This window comes from Agelaius tricolor, unplaced genomic scaffold, assembly GCF_023055355.1.
Source record: "Agelaius tricolor isolate 1412-34295 unplaced genomic scaffold, bAgeTri1.0.p SCAF_7, whole genome shotgun sequence".
NCBI lineage: Eukaryota > Metazoa > Chordata > Aves > Passeriformes > Icteridae > Agelaius > Agelaius tricolor.
In genome coordinates, this window is record NW_027269267.1 from 29187600 (window position 1) to 29209725 (window position 22126).

General features: G+C 40.9%; 1 long non-coding RNA gene across 1 annotated transcript in view; it reads left to right on the forward strand.

The window, feature by feature from the left end:
• Nucleotides 1-22126, forward strand: part of LOC139591754 (uncharacterized) — a 66310-nt gene that overhangs the window by 16552 nt on the left and 27632 nt on the right. Inside the window, exons 2-4 of the long non-coding RNA XR_011679741.1 lie at nucleotides 8185-8270; nucleotides 17438-17564; nucleotides 21261-21413. This is a non-coding gene — a long non-coding RNA (uncharacterized lncRNA). The remainder of the gene's footprint in view (nucleotides 1-8184; nucleotides 8271-17437; nucleotides 17565-21260; nucleotides 21414-22126) is intronic.

A 22126-nucleotide genomic window follows, 5' to 3' on the forward strand; every position in this document is an offset into this window, starting at 1 on the left:
ACTCCCCAGCTGTAAGAGGTAACTCAGGACTAGTTTTCAAGGACACAAGATGAAAGGGATCTTAATCCTCGTCACATTTACCTCTCCCTAGTTTGTACAGGTCCCATAGACTGGAGTCACGCTAGCGGCCGGGTCCCACTCTCTGTGACTCCCCCACTCTCCCGCCTTTGGCAGTCTCACCTCCCTCACCAAACCTTGCTGCTTTAGACGGCGCCAGCCAGCAGTAGCATTTTGTGGTGGGTGTTATGTTGTTCTTCGGATGCCAGGGTGTCATCGCGAGCGGGAACAGTGTGGGTCTGACTCTTCGAATATGCAGAAAGAAAAAGTAAAAAAAAAAAACCAACCAAACCCCAAACAGTAAGCTTTACTTTCCAAATGTGTTCAATTCTTCTTATCTCTCCTTGATATTTGGGGCGTGCAGCACCCTATACCATGTGGTTTAACATTTTGTTCTCTATTTGTAGGTCAACATTTCCATGATTAAACTTCATCCTTTATTCAGCCTGTTCTGGCTAGGCTTTGCAGCACATGTGATATAAGCTGTTTTCACAGCTAGTAGGCCAAATCTTACTCTGAATAAGGGAGCCAAACATATGTGACTGAGTCAGACACTTAAATCAACTCCTTGGTAAATGGGAGATAACTCCAGGTGCAGTGATGAACACTGAGAACCAAAAAAGTGGGAAGGGTGGCCAGCATTCCTCTGTGTAGGAAAGGAGACATCCTATGCACACAGGCAGTGAAATCATAGCCCTACCCAAATTTTGCTCTCCTGCATTTGTCTGAGGACACAGAGCCCTCTTCACTGAAGTAATTGGGAATTTTTCCATTCAGGGTCAGGCCAGCCTGGGGTAGGCTCAGCTGTAGCTGGGCATGGAACAGGCTGTGCAGGAGGAGGACAAGGCAGCAGGAAGCGAGCCCACCTTACATTCACATCACGCACAAGAAGGTTGCTGGGGGAACATGGAGCGCTTCACCTACAGCATTATGTTTCCTTCATTGCCCTCCCTTCATCTCCCTTACCGATCTCATTTACGGACCAAGGCTGGTGGCTCTTCTTTCGCTTGGTGGCAGGTATCGGTTGCTCTAAGTCCATGAAGTTGGACTGGGCAACCTGTCCACTTAAATCAGTGGAACAATTCCCAGAAGCACTGCCATCCAGAGTGAGTGTGACCTACCAGTAACCCTTGGTGCAGAGGATTTTTGTTAAAGGACTCTGGCTGCAGGGCCAGCAGCCCTCCTCCTGTCCTTCTTTGCCATTGCCTGGTAATTCTGTTAAGTTCTGGGAAGCCTGAAAGGCTCATCAGGCACAAACAGAAGTGCCAGAGGAGGAAGGGATGTCATAAATTATCCAGACCTGCTGTGTGGTTGCTGTGTGATGTTACTGCCTTCACCAGAGGTGGACTGGTCTGGGTTATTGGGTCGCTCCGCAGCAAGTACCAGAGTGAATAGCAGGAGAGCTCCTGCAGGAGGTCCAGAGAGGACCTATATTCTTCAAATGGAGATGGCTGTACCCATAATATTATAGAGAGAGGACTGTGCTTCATATATAATTTGGTGATGAATTGCAGCATCACAGAGAGGACTTGACAACAAACCATTTCTGTAGGAACAAGCACTTCCAGAGTTACACTGGGGCTGCTTCCTTCAGCTAAAGGAAATACAGGCAACATAGCAGGACTTTCAGTGACTTTTGCTTTTTCTTTTGTTTTAACGGCACCCATTCTTTAGGTTTTGTTCATTTGCTTAGGTTTTTTTAAATAGCTTTTTTTTTTGTTTAGGAAGAAAAACATATCCTGCCCAAAACTAAATCTGCTTGCTAGATCTTCAGTGAAAAAGGTCAGCTGGTGACTACTGTGGCTTTTTGAGTAATGTGTTATTCATAGTTTAGAAAGTCCTGCCCTGATAAGACACACAGTAGACAACACATATAAGATGAAGTTTATGCACTAGTCTGAGGTTCTGAGGACATGCCTCATGGCTGGGCAAATCCCTGGGCATTAATGTAGACATCTGATCCACTTCCCTACCATTGCATTGGGAAGAAAAGCCTGCTGGCTACGAGATGTTACCAAGGACTTCATAGAAGGCAGGGGCCTTCTGTGCTTGTCAGGCAGTTAAGGGATGCTGTACAGAATGAGGCACAGAAGTAGATGATCTGGTCCGGTGTGTCATGGGGATGTGGAATGGTGCAAGGCAGAGGAAGGATGAGCTGCACACTCCTGGAAAGCAAGAAGGAGAGTACCATGATTCTGTCCTCTCTGGAGTGAAAGTTAATCAAGAATATGCTGGAATAAATCCCTATGTGCATCAAAGATACATCGGTATCAAATTAATGGAAAGGAGAAGGGAATTTAGGACAGCTAAGATCTGCTGATAGGGTCAGGTGACCTCCCTGTCCTTAGGTCTACATTTTGGAAAGACAAATTGTACTTTGGTTTCACTTTTAAATGTGTAAGCTAAATTGTGATGCTTATAGACACCAAGAAGATTGGAAGAAGATGGGGAAGTCCTGTAATCAGGGAGCGAAAGGATTGCAGCAGGATATGGTGAAGTTAAGCAAAAGAAAATTAGATTTTTTCTCTCCAGTTATTTAGCCAAAAGTGAAATCTCCATTTTCTTATGCTTAAATAACAGTCTCCCTCTTCCATGGTATAAAAGATCCCAAGATGATGCAGGAATGAATTAAGACTGTGGTAACAGACATGATTTCAAGTTAATGAAGAGACAGTATGTTTTGTATTATCTTTCTCTTGTTTTTGATTGCCGTTTTTGGGGGGTTGATATTACTGTAAGTAAATACATTTGTCTTTTGTTTCATTTTCCCCCTGTGACCTATTTCATTTAATTAGAAGGAAATGCATAATAGGAAATGAGTATCATCACACTGGGCTCCATCCAAAGCCCATGAAATCATCAGGAACCTTTCCCGGGCTTTTCACTATCACTGCATCCAGCCCAGTAGAAAAGAGGGGCTATTTCCACCTTATCTGGAAGAATCTATGCTGTCAGTGTAAAAATATTACAGTTCTTATTTTAAGGTCTGGCCCCAATACTAGGGAAGGATTTTGCTACTGCATGTGCCTCTCTGTGCCACATGTTTCACATCTGTGGCAGCACATTAAAGGATAAAGGTTCCTAAAACTTTAACTCTGAATATACCTATAAAAAGAAGATAGAAATTAAGGAAAAGATAAAAGATATTGATGGAAGTACAGGAGATGCTCTTTAACATGCATATTATTGACTCAATAGATTGTTACGGCTTCAGAGCTATTAGGGTCTGCTGTGTCAATGTGTACTTAGGGACTGTTTAATATGCAGATGGTTGACATGACAGACTGGAACCATTACAGTCTATCATGTCAAGGGGGATACATGAATACGCACTTTGCCAACACTGTAAAAAGTCCCTTTAAAATGCAGTAGCTGTTTTTTACAATAATTTAATAGGTTTGGTTCTTTGGATGCCCAGAGACTTGAGAGTCTGGATTTATCAGCAACAAAATTTATTTCCAAATTAAGTCATTTTCCATGTGGAATGTGCAGTCTGGAGGACAGGGTGTAATCTCAGATACACAGCTCCTATCAAATCTTGTAAAATTAGTTACTGCACTTGTGCATATGTAGAAGAGATCAGAATCTATCTGTCGGCATGTGTCTTTTTGAAGAATATAGTTTTGTCTTTTTGAGGGGTAAGGGAGAATGTTGTCTCATTTTTCATTCAAATAATCTTCAGTAGCAATTAAATAGCTTATGCTACCTAAGAGATCAGTTATTACAAGATAAGCAGCATGACAGTTTGGAAAACTGAATAAGTCTTTGATTATTTACTAAGTTTTGATATCTGCTATTTGCCTCAAAATGCTAAAAAGTGAAGTATAAGATACAAACATGAAAGGCTCATTTGATCATCATAAGGAAAGGAATCAGTAGTTTTGCTTTTCTTTTCCTCAACAACTTATTTTTTATTAAAATAGCAAAGCCAAGTGTTGTGTTTAATAAGATATATTTTTTTCATTTGAATATCAAATGGAAAAATACAATTAAAACATTTCTGCTTTTACATTAATCGTAGGCTATATTTCAGCAATGCATATATCTAAGAAGCTCAGCATACACATTTGGTATATATTAGATGCTTCTAACAGATGCCCAGACCTCTTCCCCTGATTTTTAATGTTCTTTTTTATGGCACTGGTCCAGGGACATTTTAATTTGCAAGCCTGTGAACTTGGAAATAATACTTGTAGTGGGGCATTATGTCTAGTCCATTCCCTCTAAGTTTATTGTCCTGTGTCACCTAGCCCTGATTTTAGCTGGTTTGCTGAACTGAGTTGCATGGTGCAATTACAGCACAAAATTCACTGAGCAAAAGCACTCTGTCTTGCAAATAATAGTAATTGTGCAATATTATAAAGGTCTTTCCTCTTATCTGTGAGAGAGTTGGTGGACAAATTCCACAAAAATTTGCATTTTTAGGCAAATGTGATGGCTGATTTCTGACAGCTCCTTTTACTGCCTGGTGCTAACGGGGAGACCGTGAGGGCAGTTTGGATGTGGTGGTGATGGGCAAGTGCCAGGAGGTAGAAGATGCAGAGAGCACATTTCCCATAACCTGTTACTCAAGTGCTTCTGGGTCTTCTGTGAGATTTCTGCAATGACACAGGAAAGCCAGGAAAAGCTTAGGGGAAAAAGAGGTCTGGAAAAGCCCAGGAGGTGGCTTCTTCTTATGCTGAATTCACCCTGTACTCACGGAGAAGTCCCTAACGGGAGATAACTCTGCAACAAGGGAGGACCAAGCAGCAGAAGCCTGAGCTGCAGGAAAATGTGTTGTAGCTTCAAACTGCATCAGTACCTGTGGGAAAGGTGAGCTTTGTTCCTTCCCCAGCTCTGGGATGGTGGGCATGTCCTTATGGCCGTGGGTTGTGACCATGGCTGTGGGAGTGGCAGCTCCCACAGCACTTCTGCCCCCACCTCTGGCCTCATGTGACTCTCCCGGCCACTCCGCCCTTCTCCTTCCCCAGGGCAGCCCTAGAAGTTTCATATCCCTCTCTGTGTTTCCCATGTGCAGGGAAACATCATCAGCTGAAAGAGGCATGTATGAAGGTATTATGTGAAGCACTGTGTTACCTGGTGCTAATCAATAAAGCAAAAATGTAGCTTTTTGACAGCACTTGTAATTTTGACTATTGCAATGGTGTGCCATTTCTTTGAATGCAGTACGCTTCTGTGCCCCATTAAAGCATGGCTGGCATCGCTTTCAACTATTCACAAATGCTGAGATGTTGAAAAATGTAACATTTACAAAAGATACATCTGGTGTATATTTACAAGGCTCAGGAATCATTTAAATAGTGCCTGTGCCATCACCATATTAGGAGAAAAGTTAGTCCCAGCCGCATATGTGAAATCAGTAGTCAAATATGTGCTGGTTGAAAGTCCATTGCTGTGATATGGTATTTTGGGGTATTAAACATGAAAATACCAACCTGGGTAAAATGCTCAAATTAGATAAATATAGACTTCCATTACATATGTGACAGCTACCTATAGGCACCTGTATAAACGGTGTGGTCAGAAGAGGGTTATCGGTTTTGAGGGATAAATGCTTACATTTTTTTTTTAAGTAAAGCACAATCTTTGGCTTCTCATTGAGGAGTGTCATCACACCTTTGTTCCTGTTCTTCAGTGGGAATTGTAAGACCTACCTTGGAATCGAGGAAAAGGCTATTGAACAGCTTCCTTTATATCACATAACATGTCAAGGACAAAAAGGTGTTTGTCTCCTCCTGCCAGTGCAATACCACTTAAGTTACATTTGTAAACTATTTTTTAATTAATGCGATGGGTCATGTTTTCACCACACTAAGGCAGGAAATTCAAGGTAAACCAGATACTCCTTTTCTCAGTCACACAAACATGAATTAAGCATGTAGCATCAGACTTAATTTCAATTTCTAGGTCTGTAATTGAATCTAGCTCAATGTGAACTTTTTTCTGCACCATCACATTGATATCTGGATGTTAGTGACATTATTTAAAGCAACAAATCAACCTATAGGACTGTGTTCAACTGTATGTTGTTTGACAGTAAATGGAATAAAAAAATGTTGCTTTTCTCTCGGGGCAAATTTGTTAAAGGGTTTTCATCTTTTGTCAAGATATTTAATCTTGGAATGTTACAAAAAAAATGCACAGTTTGTACAAGTGCAGATTTCTGCATGCACAGTTTGCCTGATTGCTAATTTGGCTTAACACACTTAGCTTTAGCACACATGAATGAGAGAGGAAAGATAATTTTTGTATATATCCTTCTGAGTCAAGTGTGAGTCGCTGAACTCTAAGGGAAGCAGGTATCCGCTTTTGGGGCTGAAGGCTGTCACTCTGGATCACCCTGTACATCAGTCTCAGTTCATGCATGCCAATGAGTACAAATCCTAACAATGAGCAGTTGAATGATGCCAGCAGAAATGAATGTTTCTGAAAGCTTCAGGGTTTTTGGAGAAAGCAGCTGAAGCCAACTCTGTGGCACTCACCACTGTTGCCTAACTGAAGGAGGGCAAGATTTTGGCACAAGCCTCCCATGTAATGGACAGATTTGAACACACCTTTGTTTTTCAACAGGCTGAGTAAAGCTGGTATGGGACTATAGAATTAAGCCAAAATGCCCAACCATGTTATTTCCTCAGAGGAGTTCACTAAAGAACAACTTCAACTAAATTATTAGCACTACTAGTAATTATTATTATTAATTCCTTTTGGTAAGCCTGTCTCTCCATCACAGTAGCAATCACGTGCTGGGATGTCTACTGCTTAGGACATCACACTCCTTTGGAAGTGGATGCTTGTTTAATTGATAGATTGCAAAGAAGGTCTGACCTATTGCCTTTTCATGTTTTGCTTTGTTTCAATTGCCCGGACTCTCACAGCTCCTTAGTAGCTTTTCTGATCCATCATGTCAGGCTGGCAGCTGTGCCTCTGCACTGTGCCTGCCTGCCCACCGTGAGCCAGATTTCACTCTCAGATGCTTGGCATACCCTGCTCCCTCACTGTTCTCTTACTGGAGAGCTGATTTTGCCTTCACCTCTATTAAACACCTTGGTTTTAATGGGAACAACTGCTTTCTCTCATGGGTCCTCAATCCTGTGCTCTAGGTGTGCAAGGACAGAGGAGGAGGGCACATTTCCAGATGTCCCTAGGTGTGTGCTATGCATGCGGGATCAGGCTTCTTCCTGACATCTGCAGACCCAGCCCTCTACCCCTCCCAGCAAATGGTCCCACTCAGAACCATGAGCATTTTAATTTGGAGATGTTTTCCCCAGGCTGTGTAACTTTTGCCCTCACTGTGGATTCCCCACTTCTCTTGAGCCTAATTTCCCTGGGTCATGCAGGCCCACAAAGGATGGCATCTCAAATGAATAAACTCCATTTTACATCAGTCCACCTGAAAAATTGTCCTCAGAGGTTTCCACCCTGTCCCCAACATAAGGAGAAAAGGTTGAAATTTTATAAGCAGATTTCCAAGAAGGAACAGATTTTTTTTTTACTGCCAAGCTGTATAATAGGTGTTTTTGAGAGGTCGTTAACTTGAACAGTATAGTCAGAAACAGTGTTACACCCCACACTGCATCCATCGTTAAGCAATTAAGTTACTGATGGGCTTTTACATTTATTTACCTTGATGGAAAGATATGTTTACCGAACCTGAGTACAAATCAACATGAGGAGGTGGAAGTTCAGAGTAAATTTGACTAATGATGTTGTGTTTTCATCCTTAAAAGAAAGAAAAAAAACCCCTCTCTGCTTTTGATGCTATTTTATCTTCATTGGAAGGGATCCGAAATGATCCCAACTGTCATGTGAGCGCTCAGTTAGGCTTAGATCCTCTTTGATTGCAGCTGAACATCTCTCTCCGTTGGCTCATACCTTTCCTTATATGAATACAGCATACAGCACTTCAGGTTGTTTACTGAACAGCACTTTAACTCTTCCTCTGTGAATGCCCTCACGATTATATCTTTAAGCAAAATTTGAGCTGTGGCCACCTTTGCCTGAGGAGATGTTAATGCGGCCTCATTGCTGATGTGAAGGAAGAATTTTCTTTTGCTTTCACAGTAACTTCTGAAATACAAATAAGAAATATTTATTTCATGAAACTTAATTCTCTCTCCTTTTTTTCAGGCCCACTATTTTCTCCAGTCTTGGTATGAGGATTTCTCTCTCTCCAAGTAATTCCTTAGCATACCCTTGAATGGCATCTACCACACGTGAGCATCCTCCACAGTCTCTAAGATACTTTTGTTGTTTTTCTTCTTTGAACATTTGTTTTTTTGAGATGACATTGACAGACATGAGGCCTAAGTCTGGAGATGTTCTGTGGGTAGAACTCACATTTATTTCAGTATGTCGAGCAGTTTTAGGATCTGATCCATATTGAAGACTAGCATGGCGTAATGAGGCCTGGGCATATACAACAATATGTATTCTAACATAGCTCACTCAAAACAAATATGTTCCCTTCTCTTTGGCTGGTATAAACAAACAATCTCCATTGTGTTCTGCATGGCTCTGCTGCGTCGCCTTGCACATGGCAAGAGCTTGGCTTCCCTGTTCACAAAAACAGCATCTCCGTTCTGCAATGCAGTGCGTGCTCAGACAGACCTGCAGCTTAGGACACCGGTCCCAAACTGACTGCTGGTCTGGTGTTAAGTCCTAGGTGAGGGAATGAGGGAATTTTTCTTGTGACAGATGTACTTATACAGGGTCTTGTTTCTGAGTCCTGTGCACTTCAGTCAGACAATACCGACTCTGGATTCCACAGCTGGAAAGCAGAGAATCAGTTGTTGCAAGATTCCCTCACCCTGACCCACAAAATCTTATATCCTTGCAATAAAAATCGTCAGCTTTGTGAAAAATTCGTGATGACTCGAGGTGGAAACATTAGCAGGGGTGAGCTCAAAACTCATGTGTGAGACCCATTGTCTGTGTGAAGCAGAGTGAGTTTGAACCCAGGTGTTCCTTCTGTGATTGAGCTCAGACTTTTATGCCATTTTACAAAGCCATTACCTTCTCCTGTAACTTGTGCTGGAAGCAGAGTGAGCTGTTTTGGCACTGAAATGATTTCATTGTTAGGCTAAGTGTTACACAGATGGCATTCTTAAATGTAAAATTCTTTTTATGATTCTTTCTATTTCATATTTATTTCATTAGATCATTATTTATGTTAAAGAGTCACTATTAATCTGAAACGTGCTCAGCTTGAAAGAAAATGTTGAGAGGAGTTTCAGGTATCTGATCCTCAATCCTTTAGTTTTTTTGTTTTGCATTTTCCTACTTAAAATGGTTTTTTCTGTCTCTAGGTGCTATGTGACAGATCCACACAAACAACAGAGGGGAAAGAGCCTCACTTAACTGATTAGAGGAGAGAAGCAGTGAAAGGGAATATGCACAAAGTACTGCCAAATTCACAGAGCAAAGGAAAAGATAAAAAATAGAATAATTTCACCGGCCTATTTTTTTCTCCATAGAGTAATGTAAGGTATTTTTTATACTAGCAACAGGGAAAGAATTTTCAGGAAAAAATGTGATTTCTTAATTAAGAATCTCTAATTCAAAATATAGTCATTTAATAAAGAGTGGTTATGATAGAAGCAACTACTCATTCATATCAATAATTCATTCAGAAGTAAACAATATCAACATATTAGCATTTATTTTTCCATTTAATAGGCTGTGATTTAAAATAAATCTAAATCATCATAATCATTCTGCTCCATATGCTGGGAAAGAAAAAGTCACCTTAAACCAGATGCATATTGTGAAAAAAAGGAAAAAAAGAAAAAGAGGAAGACAAGTTGTTCTAAAGAAACAGCATATGGGAGAAAATCTTAAGCCTCAGTAAAGATGCTCTGCTTTGTAGATGACAATTTAGTTTTGAACTGAAAGAGGGTATGTTTAGATTAGATATTAGGAAGAAATCCTTCACTGAGAAGCTGGCGAGGCACTGAAACAAGTTGTCCAGAGAAGCTGTGGATACCCTATCTCTGGAATTGTTTAAGCCCAAGTTAGATGGGACTTTGGGCAAACTGGTCTAGTGGAAGGTGCCCCTGTGCAGGGCAGAGGGGTTGGACTAGATGGTCTTTGAAGTCCCTTCCAACCCAAACAACTCTGTGATTCTAGAATTCTGTGATAACTATGATTCTATGATAACGAGGCTGAGTTATGCCAAACAAGATTCTGGTCAATAATTTTCAAGAGCTAGAAGTCAAATACTGATTTCATTCTTTTAGAAAATTAAGAAAAAAAAAGGAATTTCTGTCATTTCCTTTTAATCAGGAAAAGGCAATAAATGTGATCAAGAAAAATTCAAGTTCAAAGATGTTTATGTATGGAAACAATAGGCTGTTTGCAAATCCTTATGTATGGAAACAATAGGCTGTTCACAAGTTCCAAGTGGGCTCTGCACGTGTACCTGCTTGTGTGCTTGGAGCTGCATTTATTTTTCCTGTTGCTAATTACATAGCCAATGCCTCTCCTAACTTGTATCCTTAGCTACCCACAGAATTTTGTCAGCTGACAGCTCTTTTTCAGCTCCCTTACACATCAGCACTCCTGGAGCAAGCTCTGTTAAAACTTTTATTTCTGTCACCTGTCAGAGGTCCAGAGAGTGGCGTTTGGAGCCTGTGGATCAGGGCTGTACTTTGATTTTTTTTTTACTTTTGACATACGGAAAAAGGAATGGAGGGCTCAAGGCCTGGTCAGCCTGTGCTTCCCTGCTACAGTATCTCGAGAAGTCGGTGTAGGTCTCCTTCTTATTGCTTTTTCTGTTTTTGCTTTCAGTAGGTGAGGCCAGAAGCTGTGGTGGAGAGTGGGGTGTCAGCACTCTGCCTCTTCTGCTCCCATGTCCAAGGCAGCGCTGACAGCACACTCTTTGGGCCTTGGTGCAGCCATAGGGCTCTCTTGTCCTTGGATGAGCTCAGCAAAGCCCTTTCTCTCCCCCAGACAGAGAGCTCTGTATTCTGTCTGGGAAAATAAGACTGTGCAGCCCTTCTTCCCCAGAATTCCAGCAGTGATGCTCTCGGGGACCTCTCAAAGTGGTGGCTGCAGTTGCAATGCTGTGAGCATTGCAGGTTAACTCTGCAAAGAGGTGTTTTCTTAGCCTCTCAGGTGAGTTTTGTCACCTGTGTCATTACCCTGTTACTCTTCCAAGATTGTTGTTGCTGTCCCAGCAAAGGCTGCCCGGATGTATAATCCCAGGGCAGGCAAGTTTAAAAGGTATCTGACTTTTGTTCTTTTCCAATCTCTGTCATGCTTTATGCTGTTAATATTCCTCCAACAATTTTTAAGGAGAAAAGTGAGTCATGATTGATTTTCCATACCCTAACAGAGAGGAGCCATGTATTTTCCACAAGCTATTGCATTATTTCTCTCTCCGGTGTGGCTCTGATTTAGTGCTGGATGAAACTCAAAAGGAGGATTAGTGTAGAGAGACTCCCATATGCTTGGATGCATTTCTGAACTGTGTACTATCCTCACTGCTTTTGATGAAAAAAGCTGGGCTATAAACCTGATGAGAACAGGCTTCCATGCAAGATGTTTAGTATTTCCTGCTTCCATTTGGGCCAGGAATACAGCACACCCAGCCGCTTTTGGCCCTGTAGCTCTTGGTCACAGGCCTGCCTGAAATTTAGAAAATCACAGCGGTGGAAAATGAGTGGGAGAGTGAAAGGAAGTTGATTTTTCTCCACTTTAATAAAGGCTAGATTAAGGTTTTGTTCCAGTTTTGGCAAAAGCTTTGCTGGGGGAAGGGCACAGGTAGAATGTTTTTATATTAATGGAATTGGTTCATCTGTCTATTAGATGGCTGCACTGGAGTGCAAGTCCCTTTTTATGGTCCTGAGTAAAATGTGCTGCTTTTTAAGGGCTGTCCCTCCTGGAAAAATTAAAGCTGAATGTAAAACTCTGACTATATTGTATTTAAGGAAATTGGGAGCATAAGAAGGAAGCAAGATGAAGAGAAATAGTGAAAAAGGGAGAGAGGGAGGCCTCCCAAAGATAAGCTGCTACAGTGAGTTGTGCTACTACTTGGTGTCACACATGGGGGCTTCACTATACCTAATATCTGATCATTTTTCTAGCTGGTAATTAAATTGTAAACAGAGAAACACAAAACAGCACTGAAATTGACTCTAAAACTGCTGGTGTACTGCCATTTGGGTCTATCTTCTGTAGTATTTTTTTTTTTTAGAAAGAATTTCCCAATAGTACTGTTATCAGGCGATCATTTTTGCTGATTTTCCTCTCCATTACAAAAGTTTCTGAGTTTGTGAATGAAAGGCTATGAAGGGCCAAATCCTTTGCTTCTCAGTCTATTAGTAAACTAATGTTAACTTACAAGATTTGACTGAAACCTCAGGCTCTGCCAGCTGGATGTTTGAGGAGTCCAGGCTGGCTAGGTAAAGAAACACCTTTTTCACATGACCCAGCTCGGCTCCCGAGTTGCCCCACAAGTTTCCATCAGTACAAAGGCTGACTTTGTCTGCAAGGAGCAACTCAGATTACGGTCCCTTCCAGCTGCATTGCCCCTGACCCCAGTGCTGCCCCAGGCTGCCCACGCTCTGCCCTCCCTGCACACACGGAGACTTCAGCTGCAGCTGACAGCGTTGAGTCTGCTCTTGAGGGTGGCCTTGGATGCGTTTTAAAAGGCAGTGCAGACGCTCTGTGAGGATAACATGGAATGATTATTTTAGGGCAGATTTTTCCCTAAAAAAAAAAATAGTTCTACATGTGCGCAGTTTGATCTTCACACAAAAGATTTATATAAGAACTCACTTCTCTCTGTCAGTTACAAAAAAAAAAAAAGCATGCTGGCAGGATTTAGGGAAGTGTGCAGGCTAAAGGATAGAAGCAGACAAAAGGGAGTTTTTCTTCTAAGAACATCTGCACAGCTGGAACCCTGGCAGTGCTGTGGTTTGAAAGCCTAGGTGTTGCCTGGCTGGGGCAAGGGACAATGTCTGTTTGGCACCCTCCTGACACGCAAATTTGGCCAGAGGTTCTTAGAGCAGTCTCAGCCATGTCCCTTGCTGTGCATACACAGATGCATGGACATTATTTTGCCATCAAATGCCTGTTTTGGGGAATCTTCCACCCTGGAGGTAAACTGTACATAAATGATCTGAGGGTAAAGGTGAAGGGAGAAACTGTGATTTCTTTACATGCTAAAGTAGATATAAACCAGGCACAGAGTTAACAGGAATAGAATATCTGCAGTGCCTCTAGATCAGCAAAAACCAAACATCCCTGACTCCTAGATGCCATGCAAAAATGTGCCTATAGCTCAGGCTGGAGAAACTTAACAATAGATCTGTTAGAGAAACAGCCCTGAGAGCCTAGCAAGGATAGGAAGGCTCCCTTGAGGCACCTGCACCCCAAATGTCTTTGTAAGGTCAGATCACCACCTACGGGTAGAGCACGGGCTAGCTCAGTCTGATCTGCTTTGTGGCATGAAGGAAATGCATGTGTGAGACTGGAGTTGTTCTGATTTTTGGCTGTCTCTGGCTGGCCCCATTCAGCCATCTCTGCCCTTGCTGGGGAGTGAGTCCCAGATCCAAAGACAGATTCTAACAATACAGCCTGTGTGCATGCCTCTAATATAACATGATGCTTATAACTGAATATAAGTAGGGATGAGGCTTTAGATCTTCCTCAAATCTCACTGTAACTTTGAGATTGTCAGACAGTGCTGAAGTGAGAGATCTGGAGTAGGAAAATTAGTGAACACAAAAGTCATGATATTTACTCAGTTTATGCATTTTCTCTCTTTTTTTTCCATAAAACCTGCATAACTGGCATGTAATTGTTTTGCTAAGTGAGTCTTGAAAGAAAAAGTCTTGATAGCTGTCACATATCTTCTTTGTAGTACAGTGTGTTGTCCTCAGAAGATAATCAGTAGAACTTGCTCAGAAAAACTTAATCAGCAGAACTGAGCACATTGTCAGTGCTTAACAAATAATAAATTATAATAATAGCTGCAGTTCCTTTTGACACAACCTATCAAACTTTTGCTTTATTTCCAGGAGTACCTTACTTACCTCTGTTTAAGATTTAATACCTTCTACAACTCTGCTTGTTATGGTTGAGAGAACTGGTAATACAACCTAACAGGGTGGAAGTATTGACTGCAATAAAATTTTGACAAAGGGCAGAAACAAAATACAAAGAAAATTCTTGAACTGTTCCTTTCCACTTACTAGTGCTGCTTTATAAATCTTAAAATCTGAATTCAACAATAGATTTGATCTGTTCTATTGTTAAAATGTAAAACACTATGCTTACAAGTTAATAGAATCACACTTAAATTTTCTGATAGTCTGTTTTTTAAAAGACAGACTCATTAGGCTTTCTTTACAGAAAGGTGAATGTGTCCAGAAGCACATCTCTTATTATTAATTATTTTTATTATAACAAACTTGAATGGCTCAGAAAGTTGTTAACATAGCTGGGGCTATCACTTTGCCACCATTGTAGTTTGGCCTTGGCTTGGAGTTACTAACACTCATTTAATTTTCTGATCATTTGGTAGTTTTTATGCAATTTTTTGGTGGGTTTTACTGACTTAGAACAAGACACATATTCACGTCATAGAGAAAACCATCGGGTCAGCTCTAAGCTGCTGCTAATTGTCACAGGCTTAAATGGACCCGTTTCAATTTAACCCAGTTGAGGATCTGACCAATGATCACAACTGGCATTAATTAGCAGATGTGTTATCAGACTCCGTGGAGATGTCCTGGGTTGAGTGACAAGAGAAGCGCTCAGCTGCTGCAGCCGGTGGAGCTGTGCCAGTTTGGCAGCTGATGGCACAGCGCCCGATGCTGGCAGGTGGAAAGGCCAGGTCACCCCTGATGGAGGCACGCTGGTGGCTTCTGTCACCAGTCTCCAAGTAGAAGGAGCTGCAGACAGAGACCAGAGCACCAGGCATGTGGTTGTAGTAAAGCACAAACAACACAGGACTCCTGGGAGGAGGATAGCAGGCAGGGAAGACAGGGAGGATAGAGTGCTGAACTGACTTGTCCCTGAAGCTGGATATGCACAAGACATTGCACTGCTAGAGAAGCAAAAGCCACTAGCAAATGTGTTGAGGCTCTGGCTTTCCATGTGTGCCATCTGATCTGACACTGTAATGCCAGTTGCAAGTGTGTGGCAGAAGGGTGAGGAAAACACATTTAAAAGCAGGGGATCCTGAAAAGCAGTTGAATTTCACAGAGACAGCTACTGACAGTCTCAGTGCTATTATGGCTGTAAACTAGAGGTTTGGACCACGACTAGAAAAGTGTCTTGAGCAGGTCATGGGAGTGAATGAAGAGCAGGAATGAGAGGCTGCAATTTTTTCAGGGAAAAAGGCATCCTCCCTTTGCACTTCTCTGAGTGCTGTGTGGGTTAAAACCAGGCCAGTAACCTGCCCAGATATTGCTCAGTAGCAGCCAGTCCCTCTTTCTCATGCCTACCTACCTCCACAGGATGGTGGCAGGAACAGTGAATGGCATGGGACCTTTGTAAAGATTTATGGATTCTTAATATTTACAGGACAAAATTGGACATCAGGTAGCTCAGGGAGTAATTTTTTCAGCTCTTGACAGAGTTTGGAAATTAGCTTAACTGACCCCATGTATTTTGATGCACTGTGAAAAAAAGAAATTGATTTAATTGTGAGCTCTTTCTTTGTAACCCAGGAAAGGAAAATAGCAAGAGAGTACTGGGAATGGAGATATTTTTAGACTGGTTGCAGACCTCTGACCCAACTGATAGGAAGATGTAGACTATCCAAGGAAGGCACTACCACCTGCAAATTCTCTGTTACCCTTCCTGCCATTTCTCCCACCACTCAAAGCAAGATATGAAAAGATGTTTATGCATCATTTGCTGTGAAAATCTGGGTCCTTCTCTGAATAATTATCTTTGGGCCTAAGGCCATGAAAGGGGATGACTGAGACTCGTGTGGGATATAGATGTCCAAGTCCAATTTCCCTATCTACACATTCTTTGCATTTTTTATCACCTGCATTTTTGATAAGAATGTTCTTAAGACATCTAAAACCTTTTTTCTGCTCATGTCTCTTCGTCAGTCACCAGCTCAGCTAAGTTGAACTTCCCAGCAGTTAATCCTGATTCATCTCCTCAAACCATCCACTGCTTCACCCATATGTCTTCCAAGAGTGTCGTGGTAAAGCACATGTAACACGTGATCAGGGCTGAGCAGTACACAAAGTACAGCAGCTGTGTTCACCGTCATTCAAAGGCATTAACTTCAAACTCCACCCAAGCTTCAGGGGCTTCAAGCCCTTATCTCTCATCTGCAGAGAGAGCAGGAACCTTAGGTAGGAAGCTGCATGCTAAATATTCATGAGGTTAGAGGTTTTTCATACTTCCTGCAAAAGTGATGCTGACACATGTATGGTTCTCTGGGAGGAGTTTAAGGCAATGAGGTACAGAATACAATCTCCAGCCCTCCACTGCTGAATTAGCTTGGTGTTTTGGATTGATGCAAGACAGAGGATCTCTTTTGGTATACTCATTGTTGTGTAAGGTGTTTCTAAAACACTGTCTTCAAAGCCAAATGAAAATACAGTGGTTTTTCAGAAAAATCAGTAGAACATATCCTCAAAGGATATGATGATTATTGGAGTTTTAATTAAAATAGCAGGTAAAATAAGTATTATAGTGTGCTATTACTTCTAAAATAACAACAGAATAAAGATGCCCATTTCTTTTTTGAGTGCAATTTTCTAAATGAAAAAGTAAACATTAATATCTGCAGAGATCTTACTGATCTTGTACGATAATTTAGAAAAATATCCCTATTAGGGATAGTTATATATGCTTTTTGTTGGAAATGCAATCACAGGATATGCACATAGCTGCAATCTGTAGACAGATTAAGTAAATTAAATCACTCAATGTCTTTTTTCAATAGCTCTAAAGTTAAAAGTAATTTGCAAAGAAAATACTCAGTTTCAATTGGTTTGTAATATCTGTTAATGATCTTTGGAAAAATTTCTGATAACATGCAGGAATTCCCTCAGGGGCAGGGTTGTGAATAAGTGGATTTTTTTAAGTTTGAGATGTCATTAGCTAGTGATTTCTTTGAAGTAAAAAGCTGTTACAGAATAAATTGCAGAGGTATACAAGTGAACAGGACAATCATTTTTATGAATAATATACATTATTTCCACTGTGCTTTCTGGCCTCTAAAGAAATAATTTACAATCTAGCTTGCCATTACAAACATCCTGGAAGAGCAACTGCATGAGCATTTTGTGCTTACTTTATGTGTATTCTTTGACTTTATATAAAAGAACACCTTGATGGTATAAAACTACCAGTGTAAGGTGCTGATTTGCCCCTTTTAATTTTTTTTGTTTTCTTTTCCCCCCAGGAGATAACTTTTTGAACCCACAAGGCTGAAACAACTTCCCTTAACTGAAATGACCCCAGCACAGCTATTCACTAGAAGACATCCTCCTTGATTTCTTGGGGGGCCCGTAAGATGACTGAAGTTGTAGGTAAGTGCAATCATGTCAAAAAGTGCCTCTATTCTCTTGGTACGTTGCCAACATGAACATATTGTTAACAGTTCAGAGATGAATCGGGTATCTATCATGCCCCACCACAGTAAGGTAATATGAGATAAGGCAATAAGGACAAATGAGATCTCCTGGTTCTGCTCCCACCTTAGGATATCTCAAGTAGAAAAGAGTGCCAAAAACATCATAGAACACACTTGTCCATGGGGAATGTTGTCCCGTTCCAAGGTTCAATGATACAACTCAACCATGGGCATCCGAGGTTGGACCTTCTGCTTCCACAGGTTCCTGTGGGTGGTTATGGGTTTGGATGGGGATGGAAGGGATGCAGGTCTGGATAATGTGGCACTGGGACTCCAGTGTGTGCTGTCACACCAGTCATGAGATACAGTTAATTGCAGCCATTGACCTTTTGATTTCCTCACCTTCCTCCAAACCTTTTTTGCCCTTTTTACCTTGTTGGACTTGGTCATCTTATTCCTGCAGACCTGCAGACAGAGCTGAAGACCCACCATGCTAGCATGAGTATGACTGATGCCTCCAAGGTTCCCATACAGGGCTGGAGGAGAAAGGATTTGTCCCACTCTAGAAAGAGATGAGACAGTCACCACTTTGAAAAGCCTCCTGGACTTTCCTGACCCTCTGAAGGCCCAGTGTGGTGGTTTACCATGTGTGAAGGTGCTGTCCTGACACTGCCTATTGATTGGCACATACCATGAACTGCTGGGATGATTGGACATCATTGTATAGTAGCAGCTAGTAAAACACAGATTTTTTAAGGCTACAAGCAACCATTATTATAATCCAATCTGATCTTCTGCATAATGCTTTCAACTGAATTTAACCCAACCTGAGCTTTGTGTGAAGATTTGCTTTTATGCCTAAGATTGACTTCTCATTTACAAATATGATGCTGTTTCTCTCAGTACTAACCATGTGATAGCAAGTTCCATTAATTAGCTGTACATTGTTTGGAAAAGCAATTCCTTTCATCCATTTAAAATTCAATACCTTATTGTATCACCTTGCAGGATAGGAAAGACTTTTTCCTCTGCTGCTAATTAAGTTCAAAGATTCTGAGGACAAAATGTTATTTATATTATAGTCATGCTTAAGTAGAACTCTGACGAAGCCTGGGGATCCCATCACACAAAGTGAGGGAGACTGTGCAAGCCCTTTGGGACTGAGACTGTTTTAATAGACACATGGCACATTTTCAAGGAACATGAGTGATTAAACTGAAAAAGCTGCCAGTAAAGTCAATGGATTGTTATCTCTCAACCACCTATGCCTTTCAGAAGAGAAAGGTAGGGAAAAGTGAAATTTCTAAAAGTTAGACCCAAAAAATTAGTTAGGAGTGTAGTCAAGTTCCTTGGAAAGGACTTTTCACAAGTGCATGAAGTGACAGGACAAGGGACAATGGCCATAAGAGGAAGAAGAATAGATTTAGATTAGATTTTATGATGAAACTCTTTACTATAAGAGTTTCTAAGTAAGGCACTGGAACATGTTGTTCAGAGATGTGGGACGCCTCACCCTTGGAAATGTTCAAGGCTAGGTTATAAGGGACTCTGAGTAACCTGCTCTAATGGAAGGTATAACTGCTTATGGTGGTGGGATCAGAATTAGATGATCTTTAAGGTCCCTTTCAACCCTAGCCATTCTATGATCCTATGATTTAACAAAGGAAAAGTGTTTCTAATATGTAGCTCTATGTCCTGTCCACTGTCCATGAGTCAGATTGGCCTCCAGTGGCTGAAAGTTCTTTAAAACAACAGGGTACACTGAGGAAAATACCTACAATATCTGGTTCATGAAAGGTCCCAGAGCTTTCCAGAACTGCTGGGGTCCAAGGACATTTTCTAGATTGTCTGAGACAACAGCATGCGGTCTAAGTTTATGGAGAGGCTTTGTTCAGTTCAGTATGATTTGAATCATAGATCTCTAAGATCAAGTCCAAACATTAACCTACCACTGCCAAAGTCACCACGAAACCATGTCCCTAAGAGCCATATCTATGAATGACCCATGAGAATATATTTTTCCTGAGAGACAAGGCACTGCTTATGTTCTTTCTCTTTTCTCAAGAAATTTCCCATCCTTTTGACTTTCATCATTTTTATTACCATTCTCTGGACTTGTTCTATTTCTACTTTCTTTTTTCAGGGATGAGGTGACCAAATTTGAAGACAGTATTCAAAGTGAGGATGTGCCACTGATTTATATAATAGCATTATAATATTTTCCATATTATTCTCTAAAACTCTTTTCTTTGTACAAACCCTGTAAGATTCTTTTAATTCTTTGAACTACAATGCCTTTTAACATCTGTAGTTTACTCTGATCAGATTTTAACAAAGGAATAAAAGGCTCCATTTTTCACATAGAATTTTATTTATTGTTTGAACTTTAGAGGAGAAATTGGTTAACTTGCAATTTAAAATTCTTGGCAATGTAGACCATTGGGCAAGGATTTCATTATCTATATGTATTTCTATACTTTCTGTAGAAGTGTGTGAGGCTGAAAGTTAGTGTATAGGATCTTCACTCAATAGGCTTGTCTTTTGCTTTATAGACATGGACAAAACCTAATTTGGAGCTACTGGCATTCCCAAAAATGTCAGAAAGGGCATTCACCTCTACCCCCTTCCTGATGAAACATGCTGGAGCCCAACATTTACATGCTGTTCATGCAGGACCAAGTGTGCATGCAGCACCTGAATTTTGCCATCTCCCACATACTGCACCTCAGACTTCCATGCCAGGCCAGGGAAAGATCCCTTTGCAAATGATGCACTTGATGGCTGCAAATGGTGAGGATCTTGCTCTTGTGTCATGGCTTGGCATTATGCCTTCATCAGGATATTAGAAAAGGCTCAGGGAAAATGGTTACAGCTATTCTATCACCTGAGACACTTCCGGCAGCTCCTGCCTTTCCTTAGAATTACCAATCCAAGTAGTGACCCTGCCTGACCCTACTTATCTTGTAAAACCTGACAAGATCACAGCCTGAAGCAGTATAGCCACAGGCTCAATACTGGCTACCAAAGTGTCTGTTTAGTATTTTCAGAAACGTTGCTCTAAAGATTTACAATACCAGCTGCTAGATATATGGACAGCACCAACACAGCTCTGATCCCTGAACATTCAGCCCCACTTGCACAGAAATTTGTGTCTCTCAAGGGGCCAACACTGAGCTGCCACAAACTAGTGATTCCCTACCTGCAAGCAAGTGGATTTTAAGTACAATTTGATTATATATATATAAGACATTGGGTAAAAGTATTTGAAAACTATGGTCTTGAGTTCAGAATTCATGGTTAGTTTTTTTAATCAGTTGCATTACTGCTTTAGCAATAGAAAGGTCTCTGCCATTTCTGTGTAATATATATAGAATTTACTTTTAATTTGGTGTAGAGAATTTTCTTCACTCTTCCATGACCAAGGCAGTTTTTCATTAGAAGGTATTTTTAGATGAACTGTAAGTTTCCTCCCCAGCAAAAATTTTAGCTGCACCAAGTGAAAGCAAATGCACATTTCCTCAGATATCTCTAAGGATAAACACAGGTTTAAATATACAAAAAAATTTAAGGGTTCAGTTGCATATGGGTTCATACACCGGATGCATTAAGTTCTTGCAAAGTTGTGTGGGCTTTTTTCCCCTCTTCTTTTTAGAACAGCAAAGACTTGGAACAGACATTGAGGTCCTATTGCTCCTGTCGGAAACTTCTGTTGACTGCAGTGTGAGTTGGATGGGACCCAGAGAAACCAAATACAGACAAGTAATGATGAGTTGGCCATACAAGCAAGGAAAATCACAGATAACAGGTGCACACCAATTAGCAATGTATCTTTTGGGTCATCCAGTACATCTTCCTGACACTACGAGGTTGTTTCTTATGGCATATTTTTGTGAGATTTTTTTTTCACCTAGATTAAATTTCCTAAGTGATGCCATATCTCAAGGGAGAGGTTGTGTTGCCTAGAGTATCCTGTTGTCAGGAGTTTTTCCCTGTTGTTAACGTCATCATATTTCTTCTATTTATGTCCCTTTGCAAATTTCCTTCTTTCCCTTCTTTGATCTCTTTTAACTAGTGTGATGTTGTCTTTAGTTAGCATTAAGGCAACTCATAGATATTTAGCTCACCTAATCTTTCCTACTGTAGCAGTCCTTTCACCCTTCTTGTTATTCTTCATTTCTTCTCATCACACAACTGCCTGTCAGTAGCTTTTTTAGTTATGAGATTTTAAAGATGTGGTGCATTTCTCTGATCTAACAACAGATCTGGTTTAGAGCTGAGCACCCTTAGTGTCTTGTCACTTTGTCCAGGGGAAAGCTGCAAGCATTCTGAATAGGCACACAGGTATCCTACTTGAACCGCTTCCTTAGTGCCACGTTATTGATCCACAAAACACTACTAAAACAGTTAACCTAGGAATTAAAAAAATAAAGTACATGGCATTTTTTTTTTATTTCTCATAGTGTAAAAAGACAGAATAGCACAGATAAAACATCTTTGATGCTGTTGAGATTATCTAAC